We start from the raw sequence: 8,208 nt of genomic DNA on the forward strand, positions 1-8,208 counted from the left end.
AGCTCTTTTGACGGCTCTGTGTGGTCTGGATCTTCTGGCGAATCCCCTTTATCTTCTCAGTAGTTCCTTGCACTAAGTCTGGACCTAAGAAACTAGCTTCTCCATCATCATTCCAACACAATGGTGTCTGACATCTCCTTCCGTAGAGAACTTCATATGGTGCCATCCCGATACTTTGTTAGTAACTGTTGTTGTAGACGAACTTGACCAATGGCAAATACCTTTCCCAACGGACCTGGTTATCCATCACACAAGATCTTAACATGTCTTCCAATGTCTGGATTATTCGCTCTGATTGTCCGTCTATCTGAGGATGGTATGCTGTACTCATATGCAATTCTGTTCCTAAAGCTTTTGATGCCAAGGCATCTTAGGCTAGTTTCACTAGCATTTTTCTGTTAGTTTTAGTTGTTTTATGCATTTTCTTGAGCTTAAAGTAACCAAGAATGGTTAAATGAATAACAAAGCAATGAACCATCCAAACAGTATGATTTTGATGCAAATTCCATGAGTTTTTAGTTATATTACTTGAATGCTATGAATCGAAGATTTCTCATGAAATTTTGCAAGACTTTGATGCAATTGTTTGGATGATTTCAGGGAAGAAGAGGCTAAGCAAGGAAGCAACAAAATCAATAAAGGAAGCTTGAATATCACATGTGGAGTTTAAGTTCCAGTTTAAGCCTAAACTGGAGCTTAAACGCCAGAATCATGAAGGCTAAGAAATGCTGGAATTGAAGTTTAACCTCCAGTTTAACCTTAAACTGGAGGTTAAACGCCAGAATTAGAATTCCAATCAGGAAGCACTTCCACGTTTAACCTCCAGTTTGACCTTAAACTGGAGGTTAAACGCCAGAAGTGAGAAGGGCACCAAGGGGGGCAGTTCCACGTTTAACCTCCAGTTTAACCTTAAACTGGAGGTTAAACGCCAGAAAGGGGAAAAGCACCAGGGAGCCATTTCCACGTTTAAGCTCCAGTTTGACCTTAAACTGGAGCTTAAACGTGTTCGACCAAGTTTCTCCTCCAGGGTTGCTTTCTCCATTTCCACGTTTAAGCTCCAGTTTAACCTTAAACTGGAGCTTAAACGTGTTCGACACCTCCAGGGCTACCTTTCTAAGCTTCCACGTTTAAGCTCCAGTTTAACCTTAAACTGGAGCTTAAACGTGTTCGACACCTCCAGGGCTACCTTTCTCAGCTTCCACGTTTAAGCTCCAGTTTAACCTTAAACTGGAGCTTAAACGTGTTCGACCTCCAGGATGCCTTCTTCCATTTCCACGTTTAAGCTCCAGTTTAACCTTAAACTGGAGCTTAAACGTGTTCGACCTCCAGGGCTGCCTTTTCTATCTCCACGTTTAAGCTTCAGTTTAACCTTAAACTGAAGCTTAAACGTGTTCGACTAAGTGACCCTCCAGGGCTGCCTTCTTCCATTTCCACGTTTAAGCTTCAGTTTAACCTTAAACTGAAGCTTAAACGTGCTTCCACAAAAGACATCACTGGAAGTGTCTGGCGTTTAAGCTACAGTTTAAGCTTAAACTGCAACTTAAACGCCACTCTTGGAAAAGGTTTCTGGGCCAACAATATTGCGGTTTAAGTTAGTATTTGAGCACAAACATTAACTTAAACTTACTCTGGTATGAAACCCAATTGAATATCATGGTTTATGGGATTGGGCCTGAAGGATTGATGAGTCTGAAATTTCAATTTATTGAGTCATGTGTCATTATTTGATTATCACTAAGTTGGCTCAATGAATGTTACAGATTTTGGATCAACAGCCTCATCAAGATTATGGATCATAAACCCAAGGCAAAAGGAAAGCAGGGAGAGGCCTCAAAGCCCAAGAAACACAACAGAAGCTCAATATAGAAAGTGTATAAATAGGATAGAATTTAAGTTGAGAAAGGACTTTGGACTTTTACTTTTTCATTTGGCTAGTTTTCCTATCTTTGTAATTGAATTCAGAGCTATGACTCACTAAACCCCCTTTCATTGGGTTAGGGAGCTCTATTGTAATTCAATGAATCAATAATAGTTTATCTTCTTCTTCAATCTTTTCTCTTGAATTTTGTTAGAAAGCTTCTCGATCTAATTCCATTGGGTAGTTGTCTTGGGAAAGAAACTACCCATAATTGGAATCCTTCGGAACCTTGGGAAATGAATGGAGGATTCATGCTAGAGAAGCTTTCTCACAGTGAATTGGATTGGGGTTTGGATGGATATTGTGACATGTAATCCTACCAAATTGTGGTTCATGAAACTGTGTGGTATAATCAGTGATCGAGCATCATCTCTTCTTATGAACATTTAAACCAAGGGATTGGGAATTTGTTCGTTTTTAGAGAGAATTGGTGAGCCAAGGGATTGGGATCCAATCATATAAGATTGCCAAGCAAAATTCAATGAACGCATTGGTTGAGGAAGAGATAAACATGTTTTGATTCGGAGATCTCAATATCTCCTATAACCCAATGAATTCCCCATTTCTGATTTCCACTTTCTCTTTACATTCTGCAATTAAATTCATGCAATCACCCCCATTCCCTTTAATTTCAGTAATTTAGCTTCTGCTCTTTATTTCATGCAATTTAAGATTCCGCCATTTAAATTTCTTGTCATTTACGTTTCCAGCCAATTTTACATTCCGCAATTCTCATCTAAATCTTGATTCCGCTCAACTAGAACACACTTCTAATCCAAATTGCTCACTCAACCAATCCTTGTGGGATTCGACCTCACTCTATTGTGAGTTTTTACTTGATGATAACCGGTGCACTTGCCGGAAGGAATTTTGCCGATCGTGCAATTTCCTAAATCGTAGCATAACTAGTTTATGCGCATCAAGTTTATGGCGCCGTTGCCGGGGATTGGTTTTCGATTGACAATTCTCAAATTGGAAGTTAACTAGATTGAGCATTTTTTTTTGTTTTGATTAATTCAGTACACGTTACTTGTTGAATTTTAATTTCTGCACTCTGTTACATGCTTTCTTTCTTTATGCCTTTAAATTCAAGCAACTAACTCACTGACTCACTAACTGTTTGAATTAATTCCTCAACTGCTCTAACCATACTCTTCCATTAACCAAGAGTATTTCACTTGTTTGTTGCCTGTGCTGTGTTCTTGTATGACAGGTAGGAGAGGAGAGACATCAACTCCTCCATATACCGAACCAGAGAGGACCCTTCATAGACTGAGAAGGGAAGCAAGAGGGAAGAGAGTACTGGGAGAAGAGGAATCTGAAGGAGAATCTGAGGACAATTTTGAGGAAGCTTTAGATCTCAACATGGATAGAGAAGTTCACAACCATGAGAGAGCTGATGGAAACAATGCCATTCCTGAGAGGAGGGTTCTTAGTTCATACATAAACCCAACCTCTGGGAATTGTGGTAGCAACATCCAGAAACCACCAATTCAGGCCAACAATTTTGAGCTCAAACCACAGCTAATATCACTTGTGGAGAATCATTGTTCATTTGGTGGAAGTGCTAATGAAGACCCAAACCAACATCTCACAAAATTTCTGAGAATTTGCGACACTGTGAAGTCCAATGGAGTCCAGGAAGATGCATATAAACTGCTTTTGTTCCCATTTTCACTTAGGGACAAGGCAGCTAAGTGGCTGGAATCATTCCCAAGGGGGAGCCTAACAACCTGGGATGAGGTGGAAAGCAAGTTTCTGGCACGTTTCTACCCCCCACAAAAGGTCAATAGGCTTTGATCTGAGGTTCAGACTTTTAGACAACAAGATGGTGAAACTCTCTACGAGGCATGGGAGAGATTCAAGGATTTGACAAGGAAATGCCCACCAGACATGTTCCATGATTGGGTGCAATTGCATATTTTCTATGATGGACTCTCTTATGAATCAAGGAAGGCTGTAGACCATTCATCAGGAGGTTCATTGAACAGGAAAAAGACTGTGGAAGAAGCCATTGAAGTGATTGAGACAGTGGCTGAGAATGAGTACTACTATGCATCAGAGAGGCACAACACTAAGGGAGTCATGGAGCTGAACCATGTTGATACAATTCTAGCCCAAAACAAGGTGTTTGCCAAGCAACTAGCAGAGCTTACCAGGCAATTAGAAACAAAGCAAGTGGCTGCAATACACTCACAAGATCAAGAGGAGGTAAGCATTGAAGGAGGTGATTGGGAAGAGGCCAACTATGTGGGAAACCAACAAAGGCAATCATATGATCCACATTCCAACACTTACAACCCAGGATGGAAAAATCACCCAAACTTTGGTGGGGAACCAACAAACCCAACCACAAAACCACAAACCTTACAACCATAACCAACATAACAATTCCACATACCAAAACTCCAACCAAAGATCATACCAAGCCACACAAAACACTTACTCCCAACCATCATATCATGGCCAAAATAATTAACCTACCAAACCTAATCCGAACCAACAATTTCAAGATCAATTAAACCGGATAGAAGGAATGATGGCAACCATGAGTCAAGACATAACCGAATTGAAAAGCTTCAGGGATGATGTGAGAGATACCTTAAGAAACCAGGGTGAAAAACTCAAGAGGATGGAGTCTCAAGTAGGAGAGCTATCTCAACAGGCCCCCAAATCAACTGTAGTGTTCCCTAGTGACACAGAAAAGAATCCTAAAGGGGAACAAAAGGGAGTGAGATGGGAAGAATGCAAAGCCATCACCATATTGAAAGAAGTCTCAGAAGAAGAAGGAATCAGATCCTCAGAACAGGAGCCAGAAATCTTGAAGGAAGGAGTGGAGGAAGCTAAGCAGGAAAGTGAAACTGAGCAAGCCAAGGAACTGCAAAAAGGCACGATGGAAACATACCAACCAAAAGCACCATTTCCTCAGAGGTTAGGAGAAGGTGAAAAAGGGAAAACCTATTCAAGGTTTTTAGAGACATTTAAGTCTCTCCATATCAATATTCCCTTTCTTGAGATTCTCCAGCAGATGCCTACACATATCAAGAATTTAAAGGAATTGCTGAGCAAGAAAAGAGTTTTAAAGGGAGGACAAACTGTAATAATGAACAAAGAATGCAGTGCCCTCATCAAGAAGGATATAATTTCTAAGAAAACAGACCCAGGAAGTTTTCATATCCCCTGCATCATAGGGGAAACAAAAATTGACAGAGGATTCTGTGATCTAGGAACTAGCATAAATGTGATGCCTCTGACTCTTATGAAGAGGCTACAACTGAATGAGGTGAGATCCACTGATGTAATCATACAACTGGCTCACAAAACTCAGAAGCAAGCTGAGGGAGTGGTTGAGAATGTGCTGGTGAAAGTGGGAGATTATTACTTCCCCACAGACTTTGTCATTTTGGACATGGAGGAAAGCTACCTACACCCTATCATTCTGGGAAGACCTTTTCTAGCCACTACTAGAGCGCTCATAGATGTAGAACAAGGAGAGCTAATTCTGAGAATACATGATGAACAGCTCATTTTCAAAGTTTTCAAACCTGCATCTGAGCCTGAACCAGAACCTGAAAAGCCTAAGGATGATAGTAGTCATCTGTGTTTAGAGGAAAGTAATCTAGCAGCTGAAACTCTAAAACAGTCTTTGGAAGGCAAACAGGAGTTGCAAGAGTTAAAGCCACAAGAATCAATGGAAATAGATCAGAAGGATCCTCCTAGCATAAGGGTCAATGAAGAAATCCTCAAGAGAAAGGGAAGAATGATAGGGAAATTGCCAAGAGGGTGGAGAAACAAGAAAATTCCCACTGAAGGTTTTTCTCCGGGAGATAAAGTGATATCAAGTCATTATCTGCCAATCCCACCTGGCCTCAAAACCATTCCTTCCCAGCTCCCTCAAGTGTTCACAATCAGGAAAGTTCTTTCTATGGAACATTTAGAGGTCATGAAGGAATCAAGTGGAGACGTTTGCATAGTGAGAGGAGAAGACGTCAAGCACTACAATCCACCCTAACAAGGGACAACCGTCAAGCTAGTGACGTTAAAGAAGCGCTTCATGGGAGGCAACCCATGTTTTTAATATCCTTACTCTTTTTTTGTGTTGTTTTGCATCTAATAAAGCATGGTTTCTTATGCATGAACTTGAATCCTCAGGACAACTGCTGAAAGAGTGCACTAAACATTGCATATAAAATACAATTTGTCTCTAAGTTTGGTGTGCCTGAGGGCACCCCAAACTTTATTCAAAATGCATTCAATTTTTCATGCAAAGAGCACAACCAAACATTAAGTTTGGTGTTCCTCTTTGAACACGGTTCATGAAAAGCAAGAAGTTCCTCTGGATTTTGAAAATCATGACAAGTAGACCATTCACATGTTTTAATACTTTGGTTTCAATTACTTAGGGTAGTAACTTTGTTTAGAATCAAAGAGCCAAAGTGACTATGATTTATTAGAATTATGCACATTCATTAAGGACAACCAATATGGATTTCATGTCATCAGGAGACTTTACCAAACACTAAGTTTGGTGTCCAATAATAAGTGTGCATACATACAAAAGTCACGGCTATAAGCTCATGGAGTCAATCATTGATTTACATGTGCAAGTACTATTCATCATTCACATGGACCGAAAAATGATAGCAAACTTGTTTGTTTGTGCAGGTACAAAAGAAAAGACAAAAATGGAGGAAAAAGACAAAGGGAGGTACGGTGCTTGGTCAAAAAGAAAGTTCACAAGTCTTTGAAGCTAACACATGGGAAAAGGAAGTTCTGCAAGAAAAGATTGCTACATGTACAACCTAATGCACCCAGAATACTTCCAAGAAAATGAAAAGCAATTCGTCCTTCTCCCTAATTCATATATTTACCATCAAGCCACCCTTCACAAACCACCCTAGCCGTCCATTTTTCACTTAAGGGCCCTATAAAGAACCACTTGGGGAACGAGTTCAACACCACCAAATCTCCTGCATGCACATTTTCTTCATCATAGCATAAACTATCTCTTGCCGAAAACAACCTCCCCACATTTCCAACAACACTTCTTGCTTCACCTTGTCAACTTTAGCTTGTCACTTACCCCAAAACTAAAGAACCAATGGCAGCTTCATCTAGCCACAAAAGAAGAAAAGACAAGCAACCAATGGAGGAGAACAGGGAATTCGATGCAAGGAGATACAAATCAGTTTTCCATGAGATTCAAGCCGAATGGATGAGACCTAAAAGGGTACTAGCTGAGGTTCCCTTTGACCTTGAAAAGGATGAGTTCCCAGGTGTTTGGGAGAAGATCAAAAAGAGGAAGTGGGAGCTCCTGACTAAGCCAATCACTAAAATCAACATCAACTTGGTGAAGGAGTTCTATGCAAATGCAGTGAGGGAAGACTCAACCAAGAAACCCACATACAAAAGCTATGTGAGAGGGGTGGAAGTTGACTTCAGCCCCAAGGCAATCATGAAAACTCTTGGCCTGAAAAACATACATTTCAGCCAAGCAAGTTATGAGGAAAGGATGATAGGAGAACCTGACTACACGACTATTACTGAAGATCTTTGTGCCATCAGAGCTGAATGGGTGAGAAAAACAAGAGGGGCTCCAAGAGTCTTGAGAAGGGGAGACCTAACACCTGAAGCTAAAGGGTGGTATGCAATAGTTAGGAGATCCATCCTACCCACTGCAAACTCTTCAGAAATAGTCCCTAAAAGAGCCATCTTGCTTCATTGCATTATGGTGGGAGGGGAGATCAAAGTTCATAAACTCATTGCTGAACAGATACAAGAGTTTAGTGAGAAAAGTGACCCTGAATCCTGGCTTCACTTCCCTAGCACCATCATTAGACTATGCATCGATGCCCAAGTACCACTTGAAGATGAAAGACCTAATTGGCTATATCCTGGATTGGCCATAACTGCGTACAGAATGACTCTGGGCCCAACTGCTCCAAGACATACAAGAAGAAGAAATGAAGAAGGGCAACAAGCGGAAGCAGAGCAAGAAGCAGAACAAGAAGGACAGGAAGGAGAAGACAGAGAAGAAGAGCAAGAAGAGCAAGCAATCCCAGAAAGAAGACAACGAATTCCCAGAGACCCCATGGATATGAGCAGAATACAGGAAATCATGGAAGGAATGTCTCAACAATACATGAGGTCTCAGGAGAGACAAGAGGACTTTCACCTAAAAATGATGGATATGCAAAGGAACTTTGAATCAAGATTCTTAGATCTGCAAAGGGAACAGAATTTACACTTACAGGAATCCTTCAGCCACATATGCCAACACCAAGATGCCA

General features: G+C 40.8%; 1 non-coding gene across 1 annotated transcript; it reads right to left on the reverse strand.

Moving 5' to 3' along the window:
* Positions 1 to 3,709: 3,709 nt before the first annotated feature.
* On the reverse strand, positions 3,710 to 3,813 carry LOC112759893 (small nucleolar RNA R71). The gene has a single exon (XR_003180358.1). It is a non-coding gene; the product is annotated as a small nucleolar RNA R71 (small nucleolar RNA).
* Positions 3,814 to 8,208: the final 4,395 nt, after the last annotated feature.

The sequence above is a fragment of the Arachis hypogaea genome, chromosome 16, assembly GCF_003086295.3.
Source record: "Arachis hypogaea cultivar Tifrunner chromosome 16, arahy.Tifrunner.gnm2.J5K5, whole genome shotgun sequence".
In the NCBI taxonomy this organism is placed as follows: Eukaryota; Viridiplantae; Streptophyta; class Magnoliopsida; order Fabales; family Fabaceae; genus Arachis; species Arachis hypogaea.